The sequence below is a fragment of the Balaenoptera physalus genome (genome assembly GCF_965194825.1).
Source record: "Balaenoptera physalus genome assembly, chromosome: 8".
Taxonomy (NCBI): Eukaryota; Metazoa; Chordata; class Mammalia; order Artiodactyla; family Balaenopteridae; genus Balaenoptera; species Balaenoptera physalus.
The window spans coordinates 103,862,223-103,889,428 of NC_138887.1; the positions used below are offsets into that span (position 1 = coordinate 103,862,223).

Here is a 27,206-nt window from a genome sequence, read left to right on the forward strand (position 1 = left end):
TGATAATGAGAGCACGGAGCCCTGAGCACCACAGAAGGTCTAACATGCTCACTTCCTGGCTAAACACAGAGCTTCCCATGACCACAGCCTTATACACATCCTTTCTGATGAAGAACTCAAACATTTCATGTGAAATTTCCTACCCATGTCCACACCATTAGCACTACTTTACTTTTCTTTGAGACTTCTTCTCTTTCAAAGCACTGTTATCTCATGTGATTCAAACGAAACCCTACTGTCATGGCAAATATTATTAAACCCATCTTACAGATGAAAAAATTGAAGGTTATAGAAGTTGGAAGTGTTGCTTGAGGTCACAAGGTGGTTCTGGGGCAGAGCTGAAACTGGAGCCCAGCTGCCCGACTCTGGGTCCATGATCCTTTCTGCTCTGTCATGCGGGGAGGGGATGCAGGCAGCAGCCAGGGGTGAGATGATGTTCCCATTTTACAGAAAGACAAGAATCAAGTGACTTGTCCAAGGTCACACATCATGGGAGTTGCAGTGGAACCGGAATTAGATACAAGGTCTCCAGAATCTGTGGTCCAGGTCTTTCCCAGTGACCACTTGTCCTTGCCAGGATAGATGGGAACTCATCTTCAAAGGGAAAGTCATCTTAGAGAAGCTGAACATGTGCATCATTGAGAGCCCTAAGTCTGGATACCAGGGATCTTCAGGGGGATATTGGGCCTTGGTCTCTTGCAATGTAGGTTCCCACCTTTGCTACACTGTGGAGGCAAAGACATGGGCTTTGGAGTCAGACCAAATAGAGTTTCAGTCCTAGCTCTGCTATATGCTCTCTGTGAGAACTGGGACAAATGACAAGTTTCCTGGTCTTCAGCATCCTCTTCTGTAAGGTGGGATAATAACTACGACCATCTCATAGAGATACCATGAAGAAAGCCATCATGTACGCAGAGCGATAAGGAAGTTGGAGCTGGTATTATCAACCGTGAGGTGAGGAGCTGGCAGGCAGCAAGAGGTTCCAAGAGAAAAGGAGAGGGAAGGCAAGTACGACTGAGGACAGAGACAGAGAAGCTTTCCCTAAGAGTCCGGAGTCCCAGTGCCCAGAGCATTCTATTTAGAGCAGGGAACAGGAATGCCATCTCAGCCCTTTGGCCAGCCCTTGCTCCTGACTTACCAGGCAGATCTGGCTCAGCTGTGAGGAAATCTACAGCTCTGGGAACTAGCCATGAGTCAGCCTGGTCTGTCCCCTGCCTTTGCCCGTGGGGTAGGTTTCAGATTTGCAGCACCGCCCGGCACTATCTGGTAAGCTGCAGGGCTCTGAGCCCGCTCCAGCCTCCATCACTAGAAGAAAGGTGCCTTCCTCTGTTAGTTGGAGGCAGTGGGCTGATCCCAAGAGAGGCAGAAAGATGAGCCCACTGCAGCGGCCACTCTTCTCACCAGGGTCCAAGACATGAACACGTCCAACCATGTCAAAGAAGACTAGGGGAAAATGTTCTTACAGACACAGAAAACACGGTGTTGATCCTTCTTCAAATCACTCCAGCTCCTGCATCTAATGCACCATTTCTATGCCATTAGGAGCAAAAAAGCAGTGGAAAATACTGGTTTGGGGATCCTTCTGTTAGAAAAGGCTGGCTTAGAGCTGACAAGGTTTTACTATCTATCAGCAAGAGGAGCACGGTCCTTAGGTTTCTTCTCCTGCTGGCTGACCAGATGGGAGAAGAACCCTGCAAAACACAGGGGTATCCAGATCATCTGGACAGTCTTGAGCGACCTCCTTCAAACGTGGGCTGCTGGCATAGGAGAGTCACCTTTTGGAGGTCAGCGCTGTGAACAGCACTGTGGAAGTGGACTGCACCTTCTGGAAGAACAAAGAGGAGATTTACACTAACCCAGCACACGTGGGCCTGACCACCCCGCACGCACATCACACACCAGCCTCTCAAATCGACGGCACCTCTCTTAGCTTTCCCCATCATAACTGTGCCTCAGTTGTCTCACTGGAGCCCCATCTGTCCACGTTCCTTCAGCAGCACTGTCCCGGATCACCAGTGTCCTCTACCCCACATCACTCATCACCCGCTCCACGCCCTGCTCTCTGAGCCTTCCTCTACGAGGCTCTTCACTCACAAAAGCCAGAACTAGAGAGCATTTCAGGATTTGTTTGCTCTGATTTCCTCATATTATAGACAGAGACACTGAGACCCAGAGAGGTAAAGTGACTTGTTCGTGGTTACCCAGCTAGACTGGAAAGAATCAGACCTAGAACCAAGCATGCTGGATACAAACAGTATTCTTTCCACCACAGCCCCACCTCCTCTGTGAAGCCCTCCTTCATGACGCGAAAATGGGGGCACTGGCTTCTGAAAACCCATACTTCCACCAAAGCCATCCCCTCCGCCCTGTCCTTCAGAAAAAAGTGAAGTATGGTGAATATTTGCCCATCCTATGATTCTAGAAGGAAAGCTTGAGAGAACAAGAAGCCCTCTTTAAAGTATGCAGCTCAGCACCCAGAACTGATGGGCCATTAGAAATAGAAGCTCACCACCCATATTTTCAAAGTCTTGCCGAGAAACTGGACAGGATCTCAAGGAAGTCATTCATATGCGTAAGGGCAATAAAGTCAAGCTGAGGAGAGCTGAGTAAAGGAAAGACTTCTGGCTCTTAAGTTTCATGATTCTATGACTCTTGGATTGGGATGATTTGGCCTGGAGAACAGAAGTCAAGGGAGGCGAAGTAAGACCTTCCTAACTGACCTCAAGATTATGAAGAGTTACAGACAGAGATGGCCAGGTGAAGATGAACCAAAAGGAAATAGGCTTCTCTTATATAAGGAAGACTCAGATCAGACATCCCTGAGAACTTCCAACAGTAAAAGCAGTAAGGCAGGAAGTCAAGGAAGGACACAGGGCAGGGAAATCAGTTGCCTTGACCTCAAAGGCTTTCTTTCAGCCCAAGGGCACCACGATGAGTTAGTCCTATGACAACAGTGCTGATGGTAAGGAGGGGAAAGTGATGAATGTTTGCGGGTCATCATGCAGCTGACTCTACAGTCCTGCTCAGACGACCACCCTGGGACCACGTGTCCCCTGACCAAGCTCCTCCAGCTCCTCCATGAAGAGATAAAACGACGGTCACATAGAGCATCTCCTCTTTCGAGCGCGACTTTACTGGAGGGAAGCACAGGTTTAGCGTTCCTTCCCATGATGGACTCATTAAGTCATAAATTTAACAGGGCTGAGTGGTCTATGCCAATAAGATCCAGGGCCTCAGTGGAAGATTCGGGCACCTGGAGTGGCCTGTTTCCCGCACTGGCGGGGAGGGGGATTGTGTGCAGAGAAGCCGGGGAGCACAGTAGGGGGCGAGAAACAAAGAAAACTCTGGCAAGGAAGTCTTCTCTTTTCCTCTTTTCTCTCCCCCTCTCCCTGCTCGGGGTCCACACTAATGAAAATAAGCCCACACAGCTTCTTCTGAGCCCAAGAATTCCTTCAGAGCAATTTGGAGTCAACTGAATGAACACGAATAAACGAGCAGATATTGCACTTTATGGCCAGCTGCTCTGAGGCCCCAGGCAGTGATTAGAGGCCCATGGTCCTTTTTATGCCCACAGCAAGAAGTCAGGTGAAATCTGGTCCAGTTAAGAGCTCTAAACGGAGGTGAGGTGGGGAGGAATAGGACAGGTAATTACACTCTGGGTTAAAACCAGGGCGGTGGCCATGCCACCCAGACTTGAGAAACAATTAAATGATTGAGTAAAAGACTAAAACAGTGAGAGGCAGAGATTGCTTTGTTAGGCCCATGGATACACAGGGATGGGAGGGAAAGCTGATTGCTACTCCTGGGAGACCTTGTCTGCTGTTGGACTCTGTTCTAACACTGATTCACTCTCCTTAAGCAGCAGGGAAAACAAGTGTGTCACACACACACACACACTCACACACACACTTCCCTGAAATGGCATTTACCCTCTGTTCCCCTTCCTCTGCCACCATAGCTGGGAAGGAGACAGTGACACTGAGGGCGTCTCTGGAGTTTGATGTGTTTCCTCTAAAACCCAGACCAAGCACACACTTTTCACTGCTTTGTAGTAGGGGCGCTGACGCTATGCAAATGCATACGATGTGGTTCCTGATCTCAAGAACTTCAAGTCTTATAATAGAGACGGCATGTAGACAGCATGTCGGAGGAAGGTATGGGGTGTTACACGGACAAAGAAGAGGGGCACCTAATTCAGCTGCAGGACAAGTAGGGGCTGAATTGTGTCATGGGAGTTAAGTCTTGAAAGACAAGGTCCAGGAATTAGCCCAGAAAAGAACACGGCTGCATTGATTGTTCTGGGCAGAGAAAACAACACAAGCAAAAGCATGGAGGTGGGAAATTCTGTGACTCATCTGGAGAATAACTGTTGGCCCAGGATTATTAAGGTATAAGGTACAGGGCAGACACATTCAAAAGATGAAGTCAACAGTTCCCAGACACCATGCTAGAAAACACAGACTTTATCCAATAAATAATGAGTACCACTCAAGCATTTCAAACCGGGGGGAGGGGGGAGGCAGTAAGAGGTGGGATGTAGCCAGTTTTAAATTTTTGGAGAATGGATTTGAGGGAGAAAGACCAGAGGCAAAGAGACCAGTTACAAAGCTATGGCAAAATTCCCGTCCGGATGAGATGTGATGGAGATCTGACCCCAAGGAGTTGACTCTAGGGTAGAGAGAAGGGGAAGGATTGGGGAAATCCTCAGGAGAGTAAGCTGGTGCTTGATTGGATGCAGGTCATGACAGTCACAAAAACAAGGATGGCTACCAGATTTCTGTCCTGGGTGAGACTAGGTGGGGATGACCAGGAGGAAGAAAAGACCTGGGAAAGAACATGGGTTCCATTTGGCCCCATGAAGTCCAAGGGCTTGGGGGGGGGGTGTCCTCATGGAGAAGTGTCCAGGAAACATTAGGTCCAAGTCCCAGTTCTCCATCATCATGTTGCTTGGTCACTTAGGGGAAGGCATTTAACCTCTTTGTGCCTCAGTTTCCCTATATGTAAACCGGAATACTCACTTTCTACAACACACCTTCTGGAAATAGATTGTGAAAGCCAAATAGGAACATGTAATTCAGGCACTTTGGAAATAAAGCTGCTATATAAATATATAGGATTTAAACAATCCCTGCATTGGGCATTCTAATGTTTCCTATGGCTACAAAATGATTTCAAACGATGAAACCATTTTGTGATAAGTCTGCTCTTTGTGACTTTTAAAATGTGTCTGAAATATATACAAGTCGACAAGTGTAATTTGCTTGCCTCTAACTCTTTTCCCCTTTGGTGCCGTCAAGGGGCAGGGTGGCACATCGTAGCGTGTGTGCGCTTGAAGGGACCTCAGAGGCCACGCGGTCCACTGCCCTCATTTCACAGATGAGGACACCAGGGTCAGGGAGAGGAAGGGATCCACTGGAAGAACACAGGTGGTGAGCAGCGAAGCTAGGCTCAGCGTGCAGATCATCCAACCTTCACCGGCGCCCTCTGAAACCATGGCGGAGCCCTGCTCGGCGGTAACGCCACAGCCAAGCCACCCACCTCAGCCCCCTGGGCCTCCTGTGGCCACTGCTCTGCTAACTGAAGAAAGAGCCATCGGGATCAGGGCTGCCAAGCTCTCTAAGGTTCCAGTGAGTTAGAAATAAATACAGAAGGCCCATATTAATGAGTCTCTTCATTTCAAGCCCAGAACATTTTCTAGATTTAAATAATGCAAGACTGAATATGGATGGAATGGCTGGCTGGGAGCAGCAGGGCGGGGATGGAGAACCGGGAATGTTCCATCAGAGCACTCCGGCCGGGGTAGGGGGAGAAGGGGAACAGGGGGAGCACAGAAGACCAGATAGAGAGGTTTCAGGTGGGAAGGGCTGGGGCTGGGTGCCAGGAAGACGAGGCTGACCTGGGAGAGGCAGAGCCCACAGCCCCCCGTGGTGTGCGCCACAGGACCGCCAGAGGGCACCTGGCAAGGCAGGTGGAGGGATCCGCATCCTCCAGGGCCGGGACTCAACGTGAGGGTGTGGACCCTTCCATCCTCTCAGTGGAGCCCCACGCACATGGGGGTTCCCCACGAGCAAGCCATAAACCCAGCTCCCAGGAGAGGATTCTCCCGAAGGTGACTGCACGTGACATCAGTGTGGGAAGCAGCACATACCACAAGGGCTTCTTGGAGATCCACGTGCACACTTGTACTTTAGGATCTGAGAAGCCCCGCTGTAGACAGACCTGTTTAAGTTGGCTCATACAGTGTCTCGAAGCCACCTGACCACGGAGCCCCTTCCCCACAGACCTGACGCAGCCCTGGCACTCCCCCCTCCCCCATCCTCAGTGGCCTCCTTCCTGAAATGACACGGGCATCTGCCTTTTCTGCGCTGGCTCTGAGCACTGGGGCTCCAGGGCATTTAATAAGGAGTTACATTGTTTCAACCTGTTTTGTCAAATCATACGCCACCCTGATGACTCAAAGTGAAAAGTCTGGATTTCTGGTGAGGGTTCAGATCAGAATTCAGTTTAATTCAGGGCAGCAAGTGCCTCCTGGAGACTAAGTTCTCAGCACTGGGTGGACACACGACAAGTACAAGAGCAGAGCCTCTGACGGACCACAGTCTAGGGGAGCAGACCAGGCTCCAAACCCAAATCAGCAGCTTCCGTGTCCGGGGGTGGTTCAAGCAGTAGATGCAAACGCTGGGCGTCCAGGGCAAGCTCTGCAGGCGCTCAGAGAAGAGAGAGGAGACAGGAGGCCTCCTTGCGGAGGCCGGAGGTGAGGTTTACAAGGGCCAAGAAGAGAGGGGGACAGTCCAGATGTGGAGAGGAACGGTGGGGGGTAGGGAAGCTGGATGGCTCGGTGTGGGTTCCACACGGGGTGCGCAGATGCAGGGAGCTTGTGCACAGGCATGCGATCGTGTCCACAAGAGCCTGGACCCGCTGGCACCTGGAGGTGGTGGAGTCCCTTGGCCTCAGGGACTACAGCCTGACAGGGATACCCGTTCCTTTGGCTTACGCCAAAAAGCAAGACCCAACTACGTGTGGATGGAGGAAGAGACCTCCCTCCTGCTCTTGGGGGTCTCTGATTCTAAGGAAGGTTCTAGAAGGAGAACTGCTCAAGTGAAATCACTCACAACACGTTTATAAGAGAAGACAGAGTGACCCAGTATCCCAGGCCATCCCCTGCAAACAGAACGGCTTCTCAAACCTGCCCCTTGAAGGCAGTCACCTCTGCTTGTTAATGAAATCACACAAGCATCAAGGCTCGGTTTCTTCCCCACAGAGCCTTCGCCCAGAGAGGATCTGGAAGTTTGTCACTGCACAGAGGGGACCAGCTGCTCCCAAAGTGAAGGCATTTCAGATGCAACTTGACCATGAGTCCGGCTGACCATGCCCCACCAGCCCAGGTCACGTGATCCAATGGCCTTTCTCCATCTTCCCTCAGGGGACTGCATCTCCTGGCCCACCCCGCCGGGCTGTATCTCATCTCCCACTTCTTACCACTGAACACTGGCTCCCTCATTAGTTGGCCTCCTCCCCGTCCACAGGCCGTTATTACAGTAACTATGGAGTCAGCCTTCTGACAAGAAGGAAACGAGCAATTAGAGGCTTTTGTCTCTGCTGGGCACCCTGGCTGACATCATCCTGCATCCCCCCGTGGACCAGGCTCACGGTTAACCCCCTTCTCTCCCTGCTGTCGGTCAGGAAGTCAGGAAGTCAAGCCAGGATCACACAGACGAACAGAGTAATATGAGGTGCAGCTCCCACGTCCAGAGAGGTCGGGGCTCAGGGCACACTGCAAGGCAGAGGAAGTGTGCCGGACAGCCCAGAATCTACAGAGAGGCCCGGAGAATCGCTGAGGTCACTGGGGTAGCTCACTACCCATCCCCTGCCAGGCCCGGCTCCACGGCCACCACCTCTCCTGGATTCTAGCACCAGGGAACAGACTGCCAGGCTGGAGCCAGTGGCCGCCGCTGCTCTCTGCTGCCCCGTTCCCACGGCACAACGCACCCGGAACCCGCCCAACCCAGCGCGAGGCCTGCCTAGTGCTGAGAAGACAGAAGCAAGATGGAAAACCCAATGGATGCTGGCTGTTGCCATGGCTCCAAAATAACCACCAGATCTCAGAAGATGTCATAAATACTATTACGGAGTACCTACTGTGTGCTAGGCAGTGAGGATAGAACAGAATACAGGACAGACCCTGCCCCTGTCCCAGCCCCTGTCCTCAGGGAGCCTCCAGTTTACCAAGGAGGTGCTCAGTGCTCCCATGGAGAGGGTAGGGGGCCAGGAGACGCTCTAGTAGGGGCATCTAATCCAGTGTCAAGCACCAGAGACAGCTTCCTGCAGAAAGTGAGGTTTGGGTTAAAATCAGGAAGATGGGCAAAAGTTAGCTATGGAAAGTGGGTGATGGGGTTGATGTGTGAAAAGGCCCCAGACTGGGAAAGAAGACGGCCTGTCTGAGGAATTGCCAGGACCCAGTGAGGCTAGAATGTAGCAGATGAGGCCAGAGATGAAGGTACAGAAGCTGTGCTACCCAACCTCCCTTCCCCTGCCCTGCCCACCTCAAAGGCACCCATGGAGAAGCCCTTTGTGGGGCATCCCAGGAGACTGTCATCCAGCTTCTGCTAAAACACTCCCAGTGAGGGAAGTACACTGTGGTCCACTTATGTACAGCTGAAGTTGGTGGAAACTTCTTCCTTAAATTAAGGTTCAATCTGCATCATGGTGATGAATGGGAAAGAACACTGGGCTTTGAATTCAGACAGATGAGATTCATATCCTATCTTAGCCACTTGCCAGCATTAGGAGCACATCCAAGTTACAGTAACCTCTCCAAGCTTTTGTTTCCTCATCTGTGAAATGGTGAAATACTGTTTACCGTATAGAGCTGTTGGGAGGATTAAATGAAAGAGTGAGTGTACAGTGCCTCGCCCAGAGCTCCACAAGCATCAAAACGTCTTTTCTTAGCCACTGGTCCTCCCTCTCCCTCTGAAATATGTAGCATTCATTCGAGGGGATGACCCTTCACATTTTTTAAGCTTTCTTAAATCCCATCATTGCTCGTTCCTTGGACCATTCCCCATATGACATGGTTTCTAAAGCCTTTACCATTTGGTTGCCTATAGGAGGTGAAGGAAGAGGGTGTCAGAGCCAATTAGAACAGAGCTCAGGATAATTACATCCCTAAATGTCAGCTGCATGAGGGTAGGGTTTGTCTGTCTCGTTCACTGCTCTCTCCCCAGCACCCAGCACAATGTCCAGCACACAGTAAGCACTCAATGTATACTTGCTGAGTTAATGACTGAAGTCTGGGCATAAATCTTCTATCAATGCAACCTAAGGTGTTCTGCATTTCAAAAGAATCTGTGTCATTCTCTTGACTCACATCAGGCTAACAGACAATGAGAACCCCAGGACGTTCACACATAAGCTGCTATTACACTGAGCCTCCCTCATCCTGCCCTCCTTTAGTTCATTTTTGAACTAAAGGAAGGACTTTGATTTATCCCTCCTACTTTTTATCTTGTTAGATTCAGTCCATTGTTCTGGCCTGCCCAGACTCTTTTTTAATCTTCTCTGTCATCCAACATATTAGCTCTCCCATCTAGCTTTCTCCATCTATCAATCTGTTAATCATGTCTCTTATGTCTTCATGTATCTAAGGATAAAATGTCAAAGAAGACAGACACATTGTATGGTTCTTTAGGGAAATGGACAAGCCTCCCATGACCCAGCCCTGGGGACTTCCCAGTTGACACGGGTTCATCAATCAACACGTCTTGGAGACAACCGCTCAACCAGTGAGGAAGCCGCCATTCAGCCCACATTACTCTACTTTGTTCACAGTGACACTACAAGAGGCACTGTCAAATCCCTGGCCCTAATAAAACCCTTGGTATATCAGTAACTATCATGGTGGGGGGCTACCTAGTGCCAGGTCTACTGCAAGCTATCTCATTTAACCCTCACAGCAATGCCACAAGGCAGTGCTGTGCAGGGCAGGGTAGTGGCTAAGCAAGCCAGGCTGCCTGGGTTTGAGACCTGACTCTGCACCTGCTGGCCAGGCAATCTCAGACAGTGGATTAGTCAGGGTGGGTCATCTGCTACAATGAATTACTCCAAAATCTCAATGGCTTAACACCATAAAGGTTTATTTCTTTTTTAAAAATTATTTATTTATTTATTTATTTTGGCTGCGTCGGGTCTTAGTTGCGGCATGCATGTGGGATCTAGTTCCCTGACCAGGGGTCGAACCCGGGCCCCCTACATTGGGAGCGTGGAGTCTTACCCACTGGACCACCAGAGAAGTCCCAGAGGTTTATTTCTTGCTCACACTGCAGTGCAATCCTATAGGTGGCCTTCCATGGGATAGTGTGGGGACCCTGGCCTCCCATGGGACAGTGTGGGGACCCTGGCCTTCCATGGGACAGTGTGGGGACCCTGGCCTTCCATGGGACAGTGTGGGGACCCTGGCCTTCCATGGGACAGTGTGGGGACCCAGGCCTTCCATGGGACAGTGTGGGGACCCTGGCCTTCCATGGGACAGTGTGGGGACCCTGGCCTTCCATGGGACAGTGTGGGGACCCTGGCCTTCCATGGGACAGTGTGGGGACCCTGGCCTTCCATGGGACAGTGTGGGGACCCTGGCCTTCCATGGGACAGTGTGGGGACCCTGGCCTTCCATGGGACAGTGTGGGGACCCTGGCCTTCCATGGGACAGTGTGGGGACCCTGGCCTTCCATGGGACAGTGTGGGGACCCTGGCCTTCCATGGGACAGTGTGGGGACCCTGGCCTTCCATGGGACAGTGTGGGGACCCTGGCCTTCCATGGGACAGTGTGGGGACCCTGGCCTTCCATGGGACAGTGTGGGGACCCTGGCCTTCCATGGGACAGTGTGGGGACCCTGGCCTTCCATGGGACAGTGTGGGGACCCTGGCCTTCCATGGGACAGTGTGGGGACCCAGGCTCCTGGCATCTAGGGGCTCCTCCTCAGAGGCCTCCAATGGGTCCTCTCCATTCAGCCAACGAAAGCACAAAGGGAGGGTGGGGAACTCCAAAGCAGGTACAGTTCTGACATATGTCACTCTGCCCACACTCCAGTCACATGACCAATCTCAACACACAGGAGGCTGGGAAATATCAAGGAGCATGTTACAGGTGGAAAATGGTCTGTCCCCCTTACTCATCTGTGTCATTGACATTATAATATTCCCTGTAGTAGACAGGGTTCTTGAGAAACAGAACCAATAGGAGATGATATAGATGGTTAGTTACAGATAGAGATAGAGACAGAGATGTAGATGATAGATAGATAAGATAGATAGATAGATAGATAGATAGATAGATAGATAGGTACTTTAAGGAATTGCTCATGTGATTATAGGCAAGTCTTATTCTGCAGGGCTGGCTGGCAAGCTGGAAATTCTGGCCGGAGTTGATGTTGCAGACTTGAGTCTGAGGGCAGTCTGGCGGCACAGTCCCTTCCTCTTCAGGGATCTCAGTCTTTTCTCTTAACCGACTGGATGAGGCCCACCCATGTTATGGAGGGTAATCTGCTTTATGCAAAGTCTACTGATTTAAATGTTCATCTTATCTAAAAAATACCTTCACAGCAACATCTAGACTGGTGTCTGACCAAACAACTAAGCACCACAGCCTAGCCAAGTTGACACATAAAATGAACCATTACAATGTTCTTGGGAGAATTAAATAAGCTAGGCCTGTAAACTACATATAACTTCAGTTAGGTCAGTTCCTGATATGTAATAATAAACACTCAGTAAACACTTGCAATTATTATTGCCCTATTATACAGATGAGGAAATCAGGGCTCATACAAGTAAAGTAACTTGCCGAAGACCACCGCTGCCAGACTCCAGAGCCAATTTCCCCTTCATTCCTCCCCACAGCCCCTTGGGATTAGTTAGTCATGAGCAGCTGCAGCCTCTGGACAGGGGTGAGGACAGAGGGTAAGTCTGGGGAGCAAGACGGTTGGAGGGCAGGACACACGCAGGCAGGGCGCCCAACACGTGAGCATGCTGTGAGGGCTGGCTCATGAATACATGCAGACTAAAATATAAGTGCACCTGGGACAAGACAGTGCAGATGTGACAGCAGAGACAGAGCTGGTTCCTCGCTGGAGGAGATGCCCGGAGTAACGAAGTGCTTTCCTGTGAACACATGTACCTCCAGTTCACTAGTGTAAGTCTACATCAGTGCATTCTGACCCGGAAGGTTCCTAGTGCTGAGGCTGGACCTGCTCACAATGTCCACTCTGCCATGAGAGAAGGCTGTCCTTCGAGCACTGGTCAAGAGTCAGCTGGTTGGAGGATGGTAAAGGTGAGCCTGAGGCTCCAGGTTCAGTTCCCAGGCCCGTCACAACACAAGCCCACAGACGCTCAGCTGGCCAGTGGCCCACAAACGCATGTGGGTGACTGTAGGATGAGGACCCAGCAGCACAGTGTGACTGGGGGTACACCAACCTCCTCTGCAAGGCAGCAACCGAACCCCCATCTTGGGGCAGAGGGCCAGAAGCCCAGAAAGCAGAGAACAGTGACGGGAGTTTGAGGCTCATGCTGTTCCCTGTTCCCTGCTCCCTACTGAGCTCTTATCCAAGCTAAGCCATTGTCACCATCTCTGGATGGTCCCTCCAGCTGAAATGAGCCCTGGACCACACATGAAAAGTCTTGGATCCTGGTCATGACACAGGGGAAATCACTGACTCATCTTGAGCCCCAGTTTTTCCCTCTGTAATATGGGTCTAATTTCTACTCGTCCAACCAGCTACACACTACCCAGTTTCAACGTCTTTGAAAATGCTTTGAAACCCATAAAGCACCGTACAAATGTACAGCATTATCACTGGCTTACTAGTTTGAGGAAACAGCTCAAGATAACTCCCATCCAACAGGCCTCTCCCTCCATCCCAGCTGGTACAGACCTTGGCAGTGATGCTCACAGATACGCTTTCCACAGTGTTGTCTGCCCGTGGCCATGGCACCCAAGGCTGTGAATGCAGATTGCATCTGGTTCCATCCTGGTCACCAGGCATTTCAGCCAAATGAAAGGAATCTGAAGAGCAAGGCTTCAATGTATGCATACTGTGGTGGGCAAAAGGATGTCCTCCTCCCAAAGACGTCCACATGCTACCAGAACTGGAGAATATGTCACCTCACACGGCAAAAGGGACTTTACAGATGTAATTCAGGTTAAGGCCCTTGGGATGGGGATTGTAACCTAGATCACCCAGGTGGACCCAGTCTAACCATCCAAGCCCTTAAAAGTGGAGAACCTTCCCTGGCTGTGGTCAGAGGGAGATGTGACCATATAATAAGGGTCAGAGAGATGCAATGACATCAGCTTTGAAGATGGAGGAAGGGGGCCAAGAGTAAAGCAATGGGGGTGCCTCTAGAAGCTGGAGAAAGCAGGGAAGTAGATTGCCCCCACCTAGAGCCTCCAGAAAGGAATGCAGCCCTGCCCACACCTTGAACTTAGTCTGGGGAGACCCACGTCAGACTTGTGGCTTAAAACCGTAAGACAATAAATGTGTATAGTTTTAAGCCCCTAAGTGTGCAGTAATTTGTTACAGCAGCAATAGGAAACTAGTACACATGCCAAGAGAAAGATGGAAGAAGCAGCTCATGTGACCTGGAGTAAAGGTGGAGGAGTGGATAGAAATGAGAGTCCCAGACAAACCCTTAGCCTGCCTCTTCTATCCTTCCTCCTTTCTTTAAGTCATCACTATCCAATCTTGAAGAATTCAGGAAGGTGTGGGGGGCAGGGAGTGATGGGAAAGTAGTTTCCAGATCAGAATTTAGAATTTATACCCACATCTGGGCTGGACCTACCTTCATGATCTCAATGTGTTTCTGGGTTTTTGTGTGTAAACTCGAAAGGGGACTATGAATGTCTATGAATACATCCATCCTTATTCTAGGGATGGAGAGCCTTCCTTCTTGGCCTCCTCCTTCCTCCCTCCTTCCAGCATCCACCCAGGGACAGTCCCACCACCACGGCCTCTCCCCACTGCTTCCTTCCCAGCCCAGCCAGAGCCAGCAGCCATCCATCCTCAGCTCTTAGTCATCTCCGTACTGCGATAAACGCCGTCATTAGGAGCCTTTCATTATCAGCGGCTTGCACACAGCTGATGTTGATTTGATAGAATCCAATTTAGCATCCACTCTGGGCTCTGCTCCATAAGCATTTGGGTTTAGCATGTAGAGGCAGTTTGATGCTGTCTTGATGGCCTTTTAAGTGGCTGAGAGAAAATTGCTGGCATGGCAATTTGGTGGCAGGCAGGCTCCTGGCGGGTGGGGCTGGAGGAAGCGGGGAAGGAGCAAAAGACCAAGGGGGCATTTCAGCCGGTGTCTGTAAAAGGTAGCTAAGTGTTTGGGAATCACGCATTTAAAGTGAAGAGAGTACAGACAAAACCACCAGGGTGTCTGAGGGCCTCCACTGGGTGAGATTTCACCGCAGTGCCTCCTTCTGATGGGCACAGCGCTGCCCTCAAAATCAGTCACAATGCTCAACACCCTGCACTCATGACGGCACGTCACCATTCATAGAATGCTTTCCTACGTCATCGCGTTTTTTTTTTTTTTTAATTTACTTATTTTTATTATTTATTTATTTATGGCTGTGTTGGGTCTTCGTTTCTGTGCGAGGGCTTTCTCTAGTTGTGGCAAGCGGGGGCCACTCTTCATTGCGGTGCGCGGGCCTCTCACTATCGCGGCCTCTCTTGTTACGGAGCACAGGCTCCAGATGCGCAGGCTCAGTAGTTGTGGCTCACGGGCCTAGTTGCTCCGCGGCATGTGGGATCTTCCCAGACCAGGGCTCGAACCCGTGTCCCCTGCATTGGCAGGCAGATTCTCAACCACCGCGCCACCAGGGAAGCCCCGTCATCGCGTTTTTATGTTGCACCCCCAACGAACTCTCAGGCTGACTCCTGAGGATGCTATCATCCCTGTCCTGCAGACACAAAACCAAGGCTCAGGAGCAGATGCCTGAGATGGGAACGGAGGTGCTGGTGGCCAAGAGAGGGCAGGGTTCAAGATACAGTGGAAATTATTGCAAAAATGCAAGAGTGGGCAGCAGCTTCCTTGACTCCATTCCTTGGTTCCCCCAGTGACTCACTGAGTCTCACCTCTCTGCCCTTGACTCAAAGGGGAGCCCTTTCCCCACTTCCTTCCTTAGGGGCCACCCGAGGGTGAATGGGAGGTCAGGTGCTGCCGGTTCCTTGCAGAATGGATAAGTTCCTGGAGCGTAGTAGTGTGCTGGTACATGCTTAACCTCTGGCTCTCCAAAGAAAAAAGCCCTGGTTCACACCATCTGCCCTTCCACCTGGTGTCAATACTCGCACCATGCCGAGTTCAAGACGTCAGCAAATGCAGACGTGGGAAGGGGTGTCCGCCATGGACTCCGTGGGTGTGGATGGGCTCAACCACACCAGTGCTAGTGAGTCGTGATGTTATTCTGAATTTGTGCCCATTTTACAACTGAACACACTGAGGCCCGTTAGTTCTGAAACTAACACCTTGCCCCCCCTCATCGGGCCATGGAATGCCAAGGATGTAACACCTCCCTCATGTGGAAAGTCACGCTGGAAAGTCCGAGAGTCCAGCACAGGCCAGATTCAGGAACTTGACAGACAGGCAGACCTAGCCTCTTCCCCGCCCATGGCCCACAGGCCACGTTTCAAGCGCCTTCTCTCGGGGCAGGGCTAGGTGCAGGGGAGGACGGCAGAGAGTCCTCCCAGCGCAGTCTGATTCTCGTTCAGGATGCTGAATGCCTGGGAAGGCTTTCTCTTTTCCCTTCCACCTGGCTCTTTTCTCTCTCCTCCTAGTTTGAGACCTCAGAAAATCACTGCCTTGAAATCTTCCTCCTGAGGTGTTGTGCGTGCGTCTCAGAGCCAGGCTCTTCTCTCCTCTGATGGGTGCTAGGCGTTGCGCCCCGAGGCCACAGCCGGCTTTAGAGGGATGCCGCAGCAGCCCAGGCCCCACGTCACATGCTTGGCCTGCCTTGGATTTCAGCTCCCGCAGCAGTGGAGAGTTCAGGGTGAGCTCAGACTCACCCCACACTGACCTGTCCTACCTCAGGACCACGGTCCAGCTGGCCTCTTTCTGCCCCAAGGGCCTTGATCAGAAGCGACAGTAGCCTGAAGCCCAGGGGAGTTTATGTCCCCGGGGTAACTCTCAACCAATGGGACAGGCTCTGGGGAAAACGCCCCAGCGTCCCAGTCCTCAGGTACACGACTCCGGAGTCTGTAAGAAGCTGCTCAGGGGGCCCCAGCAGCACAGAACACCAGGGCCTCCCTTCTCTCTGCTGCCTCCTGCTTCCGGGGATCACCTTCCAAAGAAACCACTTGCATCCAACTCCTGTCCTAAGCACTGTTTTTTTGCAAAGAGAAACACAAACCCTCTGAGGTGGGTACCACTTACACCCCCATTTTGCAGATGAGGAAACTGAGGTTGTGTCTGCCTGACTTGGGCTAGGCAAGTTCAAGAGTGATTGTCTACCTATCCAGACTGCCCATAAGGATGGTTGTTCTTGGGGATACAGCTCACATTCACTGAGACAGCCAGGCCAGAACCATGCCTGCAAGCTGGAATGTCAACTGGTCCAAAAAGAGGCACCTTGGACACAGAGAACACCCCATGGGCAATGGTTCTCTCTGTTTATCCTTGAACTGTTCTCTTTGGAAAGAAAACCTCTCAATGTTTGACCTCATTTTTGTTTTTTTTGTTGTTTTTTTTTTTTTGACCTCATTTTTGTTTTGCTTTTGTGTATATCTATATATGTGTATATATATGCATGGATATAAATACATATGTAAATATATGTGTGTATAAATATATTAACAAACATAGGTGTATACACATATGTATATATGTATGTGTGTGTGTGTGTATATATATCTATAATATATATACACACAGTCAAAAGGTTGGAAAGAAATTCACCAAAATCAGTAGTTATTCCTGGATAGTGGCAGATGACATTTCTATTTTGTGTGTGCTTTTCTGTCTTTTCTAATTTTTTCCACAATGAAATATTGTGCAAAGAGGCAAAGGCATTTTTTTTTTTTTTTTTTAAAGATCAAACCTCTTTGAAGGAATTTACCGTTAACTTGAAACACTGACTGATAACAGGGCCCCAGGAGGCATGGTAAACTCCATTTCTAGCAACAAGTTTCGTCACTTCCCAGAAACCCACACAGTGCAGAGGGACAAGGACAGAGGAAGCACAGAAGGTAAAAGTGGAGGAAGGGAGGATTTAAAAGTCAGACGAAGTGCCTTCCCTGGGGCACAGAGACGCCCTGGGGTGGGGAAGGGGGCTTGAAGAAGAGATAGGGACCCCACTTACTGTCCGTAGCAGGGGCAGTGTCCACCAGTTGTGCAACATGATGATTTGAGGATAGAAAGGATTTGAATAAGATACCGATGAAGGGCTCTGGAGGGAATGGGCAAGATCTTAGCCTTCACACACAACAGTAAACACATTAGACAACATCCATCACCATCCCATTTTGGGGGGATTGCCATTCACCTTGGAATACTGAGAAAAGCAGCATTTGTCCCAAGTCAGCCAGCTCCCCTTTGCTCATTCACTCCACAAATTTGGACTGAGCGCCCCTGTGCCCCCCATCACACTGTAAGCTCCATGAGTTCAGGGACCATGATGGCCTCACCTAGCACCCTCCCCCCACCAGCTGTTAGCACAGGGACTGGTAGACACCCCCAAAATGGACTGAATGACTGAGGAAGTCCAACTACCATCCCACCTCACCCCAGAAGAGACTTTTGGGTTGGATGGAAAGAAAATTAGTCACAAGACCTGAGTTTTTGTCCCTGCCCTTCCAGCAACCCACCTCATGACCTTTGGGAGGTCGCTATTTACTTTGTGATTCCATTTCCCCCAAATTGGAAGATCTGACCCTAAAAGAAAGTCCAGAGGTAAATAACGCAACCTCTATTATATACTTTTTGTTCCTTAGGATAAAGACCTGGCAGATGGAGGGCGTGAATCAGTCCTGTCCTCAATCCTAGAGACACAGGCGGTGAAAAGGGGTCAGCCACGGGGTCCACGAGGACCCTCCTCAGACTGCAAGGACCGAGGCGGTGGTGCCGGGGGCTGGGAAGGTGCTCGGGGTGGGCGGGGAGCTTTCTGCTCTCTTCAGTGGCCTCTCCTCTGGGATCTTGCCGTCCTAATGGAGGCTCCATTAGCTAATCCAGTGATTCGATTAGTTCTAAATGCTCCTGGCCTAAGAAGAGGGATGGCAAGGTGGGGATTTGTTGACTCCTATTTGCCGGAAAGGGTTTCCCAAGACAATGAAGCTGCAATTTGAATTCCCAAGCCTCTCACTTCCCTCTCCATTCATGGGCCTAGGGTCATCAACCCAAATGAGATCATGCAACTGAAAGCACTCTGTAAACTATTTTTATTACTCATTCCCTCTTGGGAGGAGGGCCCCCCCCCACTGCCTTCTCCAGCCACCCTCTGTCCCAGAGGTAAGGGGGCTGCCCTGGGACAGAGGGACCAGGAAGTTTTCAAGGGCACGCCCCAGGCCTAACTCTGAGGAACCCCAGGTCAGTGGTTTTTCAGACTTCGCAGACTGGAAATGACATTTAGGTCCTTTGCAGGGAAGATCGATTCCTTCTCTAGCGACAGTCCTGCTCAGTCCTGGGCCCCTCTGCTCATACGGGGACTCTGCACGTCTCACGTGGGGACACACTGCCCCTACCGTCTCCTTGCCTCCCCAGAGACACATAACTTGGGGACAAGCACATCTTAGGTGTCAGCTACTAGGGAGCACAGCTCAGTCCCTGGCAGGAAGGGGCAGAAAAAGGGAAACATGGGAGAAGAGAGGACAGCCCAGAAAAAAGGACAAAAATGGCACAGAAGTGAGTCTCTACCATCTGGAGGTCCTTTTTCATTCCAGAGGAAGCGGTGCTTTTTCTAAAGTCCAGGAATTGCTACCAACCCCCTGGGAGCTGTTAGAATTAGGAAAGTCACTTTACCTCTTTAATCTCAATTCATCCTGTGTAAAACGGGAGCGTTGGATGGGGATAGTGGTTCTAACTTTGGCTGCATGTTGGAAGCAGCCTGGGAAGCTTGAAAAAGCTTCGAGCCTCGGCTCCAAACACAAAGATTCTAGTCTCATTGGTCTGGATGTGCGGTCTGGACTTGCGATTACTTTCCTTTCTCTAGGCAGTGGCCTGCTGGTAAACCAGCTCTCGGGAGAAAAAAGTTCTGATCTGTAGCGTTTTCCAATTTCCATGGTGTAAATGCTCTCAGCACGGCCCACATCAAGCAACCAGTAGCGTGACAGCTGGCTCAGCACACCATTGTCTCTAAAGTGGATCCACTACAGCGGCCCCACGGAGGCAAGGCGTTTACAGAGCCAGGGAGCTCCAGGTCCCCAGAGCAGAGGTGAGAGGAAGGGTGTGGTCGTAACTCACACAGAGACAGCCCCACCGGCCCGCCTTTCTCCACCAGCTCTGGAGCCCATCCTCTCATCCCATTCTCCCCACCAAAGGCACTTCACAGGAAGATAAAGGACAAAGAAGGAAAGTTCCAGTGACTTCCAAACGCTGCCAGAGCCCCTTTCAGGAGGAAACTTCTCAGTTGTTCACCTCCTTCTTTTCCATCAGGAAAATGTCCTCAACACTGAAAGCAGTCAGCCAGGTATCTGAGGGGTCCATTTTCAGCACATTCTCCACTTTCACTGACAGTGAGACCTAGGACTGTTTCCCCAGAAGATACTCAGAACAACTGTTGGAGCCAAGACGGGAGGAAGATGGGGAGAAAACAGGGGTGATGGGAAGAAGGAAGACACCTGCTTCTCCCGGCAACGGTGGGGCCCCGGGCGGGTTAGTCAGGGCCACGTCGAGGCCACCCTTCCTCCTTTCCTCTGAGGATGATCACCTTGTATTCAACTAAACCCAAATGCATTTAAGCACATTCAGGAATTCAACTCTGTACTCACCGTTTTGAGAATCTGGCTTTTCAAGTGGAAAATCCTGTCTTTCAAGGCCCTTAACCAATAGGAGAGTCAAGATTCAAGGAAGAAACAGGCTTAGGAAGTCTAAGTCATGTGGAAACTAGCATAACAGCTGGGTACAGGCTCTAGATGTGAGTGCTTGTACAGTTAAGAGTATGTTTTGTAAGAGTATTTTTTTCAATAGCCCACCAATTTCCAAAAAGGGATATAAAAGCCTGTGATCCGGAAAAGGGCAAAGGCCAAGGCAGGCATAAACTGCAAGTCCTCATGGCAGGGAGGCTGGACATGATACATAAAGCCATCTGGCGGTCCCCTGGGTAAGGGCAAGCCCAGGTCTACTGGACCTCTGGGAAGTAAGAAGACTCAGCTGTCTCAGCAGTGACAAAATGGCGATGGCCCTTGGTTTGGGCAGACCTCCTGGGGAGGGCCATCATGTAGATTTGTCATGAACAATGGAAGGGGCTGTATCCATTCAGAGGGGACGCCTTTTCTAATTTGCTCAAAAACATCCAATTGGCCAGCAAGAGCCCCAGAATGGGTCCATTCTGCCAGCACCACAGGGCCAAGCTTTGCCTCACCAGCATTCAATCTGACCTGCCTGAGGCCTGAGTTCCAGCCCCTGCTCTAATGAACAAGCTGAGTGAGCCTGGACATGCTGCTCTACTTCTAAGATTCAAGGGAGCCCTAAAGGGAGCAAGGAGCACACACTTGGGTCATAAACAAAAGAATCAATAAACACTTAGCATCTGGGTCTTTGGTCATTGCTGTCTTGGACTTCTCTTAGGTTTTCAGGCCAATAATTTACATCCTCGAAGCCCACATTGACCTGGTGGTGGTTAGATACCTGGGGGAGTCACTGTGAGGTATGAAATTAGATACGAAGACTTTCTAGGTACATGGTTCTGAGTTGATTATTTTCCCATGAATTAAAATAGAGTGAACATCCATCTTCCCAGAAGTGGAAGCCCCCAAAGATTTTGAAAGCAAGCTATAAAATGTTCGCTAATCTTGTGACTTATAATAGAGTCATTTTAAAGAAATTCTGCCGGCTCTGGAAACAAGTTACAATAAAATAAAACCAATGTAATTTTTCCTCTAAAAATTTTACAATTTACTTAAATGATATGTATTGAGCATCTAGTGTGTCTTCATGTTCTAGCTGCTCAGTATCTTACAAATTTTTTGGAAGCTGTGTCTAAATATAAATATGTAAACAGAAAAAAAAAATAGAGTGAACATGTGACATCAGCCCAGTCCCCCAAACCATAGAATTGACTACTATTAAAGCTACGGGGGGGCTTAGACATGATCAGATTATCTGATTTTACAGACGATGAGACCAGGACCTCTGAAGTAAAGTGGCTGGGTGGGTCACACTTCTTTCAGAGATGGACCTTAGTCCTGGTGTGTCTGAGGGAGAGGGCCTGGCATGGGCAGTCACTCCCATTCACAGGCCCAGCGCGGTGCCTGAAAGGATACAACGGGAAGAAAAGGCTGAATTACAAAAGAAATACAGAAACAGACAGTGATGTGGATGCAATTCAGTGGCAGGTTGCAGGTGGGGAGAGGAAAAAACAGATTTTAGAATTAGGAGAGGGCCAGATCAGTCAAGGGTGAAGAGAGAATTCTGAATGAAAGACGAATGGGGCACAGAACCACGGAGGAAGATGAAATAAGTGAAGTATGAAATCAACCCTCCTTGGGCTGTACACTGCCGGGCAGCCTTGAAACATGCCTGTCACTTGCAGGTGGAGGGGAGGTAAGGTTGGCGGTGAGTTGGGTGGCATGGGGATGGTGTCCTGTGTGTGGCCAGCACCCGGCAGAGGGTCTGCAGGGGATGAGGGCTTTCTGGAAGGAGTGGGGCTCCTGGGGACTAAGGGGTGAAACTCAGCTAAGTGCACGAGCCAGAGTCTCTTCTCCACCAGCCAGGATGGGACAGTGTCTGCCCTTCTTCATTCTCTGCTGAGCCTCTTTCAGCCACACCCTGTTTCCTCCCTCTGACATAGTTCTTGCCTCCCTGAGTCCTGGGTTTGATGCCAGATCAAGAAACAAGGGGAAAAGCCACCTCCTCCCCAACTGTGTTTTTTTTTTTTTAAGTCACATTTTTAACCATTTTTAAAATTTTATTTATTTATTTATTATTTTTGGCTGCGTTGGGTCTTAGTTGCAGCACGCGGGATCTTCACTGTGGCGTGTGGGCCTCTCTCTAGTTGTGGTGTGCAGGTTTTCTCTTTCTAGTTGTGGCGTGCGGGCTCCAGAGTACGTGGGCTTTGTAGTTTGTGGCACTCAGGCTCTCTAGTTGAGCTGCCCGGGCTCAGTAGTTGTGGCTCTCAGGCTTAGTTGCCCTGCGGCATGCGGGATCTTAGTTCCCTGACCAGGGATCAAACCCGCGTCCCCTGCATTGGAAGGCAGATTCTTTACCACTGGACCACTGGGGAAGTCCCCCCAACTGTGTACTGATCCCACACAGAGGTGTGGACACATCACCCTGGCCTGAGGATCCAATGCCTTGGAGTGAGGTCCTGGTGATTCTTCAGTAATGCAAACCTCCCTCCTCACCCCTCCCCGTCCCTGCACTCCCTGGGCCTGAGAACAGACCCTCCTTTATGCTGAATTTTACTCCGAGGAAGCAGGATACACCGCACTGGGAGTCGAGGTGTCTACTTTGGGGCAGACACTTTTCAGAAAGTGAAAATCTCACTCAGCCCTGCATCCCGGACGGGGGACTTCTGACCCATGAAGGGCCCCCTCAAGCCACACAGCCACACACAGCTTCGCCGTTAGAAGAAAGGTACAGACTTGATGAAACTAGCATTACAGCCCAGGAAGCCTGACAGACAAAACCAGCTGGGCCTCGCTCGATGGATCACGTCCCTCTTCTGACTGCGGGGCTGGGGCTCAGAGACACAGAGAGCTCCGGGGACGCGGCGACAGCACACAGCAAGCCTGAGGATGCACTGGGCCCTGTCAGTGCTCTCCAAGTCAGCACGCCAGCCCCCAGCAAGAGGCTTAGCAAACCTCTAAAAGGGGAGAGCCGGGGGGCTGACAGGCTTCTGATTTGCCAAACTGAAGGAGAAGGAGGAGGTCAGGGGATCATTACCTCCGCGGATGGGGAGCCAGGCCTGGCCTCCCGCAGAAAGCAGACAAAGGAACACAAACACCCACGCGCTCCCTTCAGCCCTTCTTCCCCGAGTCCCAGAGAAGAGAAGCGGGGCTCTGTGAGTGAGTGGAGATAACAGCAAATGCACAAGTATGAGAATCCCCAGGAGCAAGCTAACGAGGCAGATGCCTGGGCTCACCCCTGCCCCCAGCCAATTCCGGATGGGGAGGTCTAGGTCCAGCAAACCCCCGCCCCATCATCTCTGATGAGGCTGGTCCCTCACTTTGAAGAACCCTGGCAAAAGTATTATTTAAGGGAATCTCGAAGGCAAACTTGTTGGAAAGAAAGAGGAAGCTGTGAGATAAAATGTAATCATTTCTCTCAGCGCCTGCATTATTTCATTTTAATAATAATGATGCTTCCGTTTCCAAGCTACTTTGCAACTGATCTGACTTGATCTTCCCAGGGATTTCGCCCAAGTGGATGCTAATCATCTCGGTCCTTCAAAGAGGAAACTGAGGCTCTGAAAGAAGTTAAGTGGTTGCCTGGGGCCACATATTTAGCTAAATGGCAGCGGGATTCGAAACCAAGACCAACCCATCTCTCTTCTGACTTCACTAGGGCCCCCCATGATGGCCAAGTGGGCACTCAGACACAGATGGAGGCAAAGTTATGAAAGACAGTATCCCGTTTGTTCTCAGAGGCCACAACCAGCATCATCCCTGACACCCCTTGGGCATGAGGTGCTGTCCCTCCAGGCACGCTAAGTTGCCCCTGCCCTGTAGCTGCTGCCTTGACACCATGCCACCCTGCCCGCTCCCCTCTAGAGGACCCAAGTTAGTGTCAGAGTCACCAAGGGGTGTGGGGGGAAGGGAAGAGTTACATATGAAAGGAGCATCTACATCTCGCTGCAACTTAATCCCTGCGTGAACTTGACCATGGATTTAACCTCTTCCAGCCTCCCTTTCTCCATCAGCTCAATGCGGATTATAACACAGACCTCTCAGGTTTATTCCGAAGGGTAAATGTTACAGTGAAAACCCTACACACAGTGGTAAGCATTACATCCCTTCCCTCCTCTTAAGTCTTCCAAAAAGACACAATGGAGGACGTCTTGGTGTTTCCCTAAAGCAGGGACTGCTGTTGCCCTACAGGACAGAGCCAGGGAGCCGCTGTGCTGGGCGCTGCTGACTCCCAAAGGGGCCTCCAGCTCAGGAAAGCCTCCTCCCCACCTACCCCGGACTCCTGCCTCCCCCCAGCACCCAACAGGATGATTGGGATTCTGTGCCACGAGGTGCTGGCTCAGGAGAGGCCCCATATATAAAAATTATTCTTGATGGCTTGGATGGAGTTTGCACTGTCCAGGCCAAAATGAAATATGAAGACTGGGCGCTGGAGGGTGACTGGGTGGCGCCGGGGAGCAGTGATTGAATACAGCCCATGAGTTACATTCAATAGTTATTGAAGTTGAAGGATGAGGTTATGTGCCGACGGGTTATTTCTCCTCAGGTCTTCCAGATACTGTCTCTTGCGTCACATTATGTGCTGCCCTTTTTCTCCGCCCACTCTCTCCCTCTCCGGGACTGGAACGAGCTTGAAGCTTCCTGATGAATAAGAATCTCCTTATAGCTCTTGGTCCTGGTCAGAGTGATTCTCCTGAGCGAGAACATATTGCCGGGAAAGGGTGGAGGCTGGAACGGGGCTTAGGTGGGGAGGCAGGAGATCTGGGTCTCCCTGCCCATCCCCTGCCTCGCTCTGGGACCCCAGGCAAGCCATTGAGCCTGAGACCTCAGTTTTTCTCATCTACAAAATAAGAACACTGACTACTGGTTTCAGTGAAGTCCCAGAAATTAACAGGTAAAAGTTTCTCAATTCAGCTGACAGAGCAAAAGTTTCCTGAGACACCTGGAAAAACTAACTGGTCCCACAATGGTTAATTTGGTGGCTCTGAAAAGAGGCAAACATAATGACAGGGGCAAGGCCTAGTAGGAGTTTCCAAAAGGGAGCCCCTTTTTACCCAGGGCACTGTGGAAACGTTCAAAAGAAAAGGAACTCTTTGCCATCCCTGCCCAGTGACAGATCAGAGGTGAAGATCATGAATTTTGGAGGTTTTGTTTGTTCAAAAATGAGAAGCCTTTTGCCTAATGAAGAACTCTTAATAGGAGTTGTTTTTCCTAAATTATCATATTAACCACAGATAATTAACAAGCGTATCCTTAATGCCGCAGGATACTGACAAACCCACTGCACGCATCTTGCTGCCTATAAATCATCCAGCCATCCTTCAAGGCAGCTGTTTAATTACTCCCGCTTTTGGGAGGAGCAATGTTGAGGCTCTTTCTAAATTTGGTTGCCAGTGAAAATAAAGCCAGCAACATTTCAGCTCTTTATCATCATTGTACCATCTTAACATGTTGCTGCCAGCCCTGTTTCAAATGGCAGAAAACTGGGAACCACCCAAATGTCCAGCGATAGGGGGATAGCTTGGCTAAACAAATTAAAGGGTATCAATTTAATGGGATGTCATACAGCTACCAACATCCAAGACTGAAACTATGTCAATACACAGAAAACATGCATTTTAAATCATGTTAAGTGGGAAAGCAACATAAAACACTCTGTACACAGTGATTACAACTATATAAAAAGGTATATAATTATCGACAAATCATGGACGAGAACTGAGAGGGATATAAAGCCGTGTGTTTAATGCTTGTTTTCTATCCTGAAGTGGATTAAGTTCATTTTTTAAAAACAAATAAAGCACTGCTGGTGGCAGTTAGCCCGGACTGTTCCAACTCTAGCCAGTCCTGCTGTGGTTCCTGTCACCTGGGAAAAGAGTGGCTCAGCCCTGATCATCCCCGCCCACACCCACAATGCGGGCCCCCGTCTCTGAAACGTGCCAGACCTTTGCAGCATCCATGATGTCTGACTGGCATTCTCAGGGTAGAAATCAGCTGAATGTGTTTTTCATGCCTCGTTGTTCATGAAGCCACAGACTAGAAGAACCCAGGCTCTCAGCAGTAACACCTAGTATACTCTCTTTTGCCAGAACCCTTCTCAGGAGCTCAGCTGTGGGTTCAAAATGCCCAGCTCTGAAGCCCAGCAGAGGCCTCAGCCTGAGGTCTAGCTCCAAGTGGCACGGAGAAGTGGGGAGTAAGGGGGGAAAAGAGGGGCACCCGGTGCTCGCCCCCCCAAAACACCTAGCAAAGCATGAGCTGCCGTGGGTTGGAGGACAGGGGAGTCCTTGCTCAGCCTCTGAATCTGGTGGAGTCCTTCCTTCCCAAAGTTTACAGGAACCAAGTCTGTCCTTTAAAAGTACCATTCACTGGGACTTGGGTTTTTTTTCCCCCCACTATCCTGGGGTGGCAGGAAGTCACACTTTGGTTAAAATCTGGGCGCTGGGTGGCAGAGGATCAGCTAGTCGGCCAGCTTTGCCTCTCAGCTCGTTCTTTCTCCACATCCATGCACCGCCTCTTTGGATATCTGGGTCAGGCCACCGAAACGCACGAGGGGAAAAGAAAGAGAGACAGAACCCAACCCAGGTGTCCCGGTCCCCAAGCTGTGGTGCTCTGGTCCCCTCTTCCTGCAGCATCTAATTGTGAAAGGAGGAAGGAAGCTCAACCACCGGCCCAGCAAGGCCTGGACTGATGCTTGGCACGTCGCCGGCACACGTGCCACATGCAGGGCAGATGGAGAGGTGGAGAACGGCACCTTCTCCCTCCCACCACCCCTGGCGCTCGGGAGAGGTCTGAGTCTCGTCTCCCACTCACATCTGCTTGCAGTCCATTATTTCACTGGCCCTAGGCACTGCTTGCCACCTCCTACTTCTAGCTTTGAAATTTTATTTCTGGTTCTCATTAACATATTTAAGCAGAGTTGGGGATGGAGTCCTGAAGTGACCTGAATCACTGCGTTGTGTTCACTTCTGTCCCTTATGGTGCCTGCAGGAAGCATTTTAAACCAAAGCGCTGTGATGAGCTCCTTCAACTGGGCGTACCCATAAGCCCAGTTACACAGAGGAAGGCCCGTCACGATCTCACACTGCCTGGGTCTGAACAGTGACGCTGACAGGAGAGGACAGTGGGAAACCAGGTCGCTGGACACTGCCTTTGAGTATGAAT

At 50.5% G+C, this 27,206-nt stretch overlaps 1 protein-coding gene and 1 long non-coding RNA gene across 4 annotated transcripts in view; both read right to left on the reverse strand.

Moving 5' to 3' along the window:
• Window positions 1-27,206, reverse strand: part of PLXNA4 (plexin A4) — a 596,073-nt gene that overhangs the window by 511,701 nt on the left and 57,166 nt on the right. The window lies entirely within an intron of this gene.
• On the reverse strand, window positions 14,650-19,327 carry LOC309666078. The gene is made up of 2 exons (XR_014266874.1): window positions 16,743-19,327; window positions 14,650-16,704 (listed from the first exon to the last, which is right to left on the reverse strand). It is a non-coding gene; the product is annotated as an uncharacterized lncRNA (long non-coding RNA).